Source organism: Euphorbia lathyris, chromosome 9 (genome assembly GCF_963576675.1).
Source record: "Euphorbia lathyris chromosome 9, ddEupLath1.1, whole genome shotgun sequence".
NCBI classification, from domain to species: Eukaryota; Viridiplantae; Streptophyta; class Magnoliopsida; order Malpighiales; family Euphorbiaceae; genus Euphorbia; species Euphorbia lathyris.
The window spans coordinates 73,027,519-73,029,156 of record NC_088918.1 but is presented as its reverse complement, the minus strand read 5'-3'; the positions used below and the strand labels follow the sequence as shown (position 1 = coordinate 73,029,156).

The 1,638-nt window shown below is 38.3% G+C and overlaps 1 non-coding gene across 1 annotated transcript; it reads left to right on the top strand.

Annotated features, from left to right (window-relative positions):
• Positions 1-746: 746 nt before the first annotated feature.
• On the top strand, positions 747-853 carry LOC136207757 (small nucleolar RNA R71). Its single transcript, XR_010676884.1, has one exon. It is a non-coding gene; the product is annotated as a small nucleolar RNA R71 (small nucleolar RNA).
• The last annotated feature ends 785 nt before the right edge of the window (positions 854-1,638 follow it).

Here is a 1,638-nt window from a genome sequence, read left to right as displayed (position 1 = left end):
ACTCTTTGTTGTTTCTCAATGTGATGGCTTTCACATGTTCCCTTGGGTTTGTTTCCGTGTTGCTTGGAAGGGATCCCATAGGACGTTCGGAAATGGCTTTTTCTAATTGGCTTATGCTCGTTTCAAGCCCTTTTGTAAACGTCTCTTGATTTCTCTTCCACTCCTCCATACCTGCAAGACGAGATTCCATTTTTGCAAGAATTGTTACAATAGCCGAAGCTTCATCACCATTATTTATCTCTTCATTAGGATTAAATCTGGGTGGAGGTCTTTGCGGATTTTGCACATTTTGATTATTAGTCCATGAGAAATTAGGGTGATTTCTCCAACCATTGTTGTACGTGTTAGAATAAAGATTAGATTGCTTAAAATTTCCCATAAAGTTTGCACTAGCGGTATCCCCAAGGAATGGGTTTGCCGCTTGACAATCCTCACTCTTATGTCCATTTAAACCACATAAATCACACAAATTATTTTGGTTCAAATTAGCCATTAATAGATCCAATTTTTTATTTAACTCATCAATTCCGGATCTTGATGACGAATCAACCAAATATGTTCCCGCTCTTGTTTCGAGGTTTTTCTCCGCTTGCCAATGAGAGCACCTTTCCGCTAATTCTTGGATTAAATCATAAGCTTCCGTTTGGGTCTTCTTAAGGATGTTTCCACCTGCGGCGGAATCAATTGTGGCACTGTTAGTGGAAGATAAACCATTATAGAAAATACTAACATGTTGCCACTTCTCAAATCCATGATGTGGGCATTTCTTCAATAGTCGACGGAATCGCTCCCACGCATCATATAGTGTCTCTCTCTCGGTTTGGTGAAAAGCACTTATCTCATTTTTGTACATCGTCGTTTTAGATGGAGGGAAGTACTTAGCTAAGAATTTCTTAACTAACTCATCCCATGTCCCAATGGATTCGGCCTCGAGAGAATCCAACCAGTCAGCTGCGTCGTCCCTTAAAGAAAAAGAAAACAATTTTAGTTTAATAGCTTCTGGTGGTACCCCATTTTTCTTAAGCAAAGAACAATGTTTAACAAATTTATTTAAATGGGAGTTTGGATCTTCTCTCGGATCTCCGCCAAATTGACCGGAGTTTTGTATAAGTTGGATCATTGTCGGCTTGATCTCGAAGTTGTTTGCTCCAATGGTAGGTTCCACGATACTTGAATTCATGTCCAAACGGTTCAGAGTGAGTAGATCCATGATGGAACGTTCCTCTTGTGCCATGTTTGCTCTTTGATTATCCAAGTTCCTGTGGAAAGTACGCTCAATTTCAGGATCGGGCAATAATAAAGGCCAACTTAGACTTCTTGTGTTCATAAAACAAAATAAAATAAAATAAAATAAAACGTCTAAATTAATAGAAGTTCGACTAGATTAATATTATAATTCTACTATCCCAGGCAACGGCGCCAAAAACTTGATGTACGTTTAACGTATACGTGCATGTGAAGGCAAGTGCACCTTAGTCGTGTATCAAGTAATAAAGTGAAAGTAGAGTATCGTTCCCACGAGGATGGTGATTATAAGTACTAATCTTTTTGCTCACTATCTATTATTTGAACAACCGAAATGTAGAGTTTTGATGGGTCACCAAGTTAAGACTTAATAAACAAGTGAAATGAAAATGA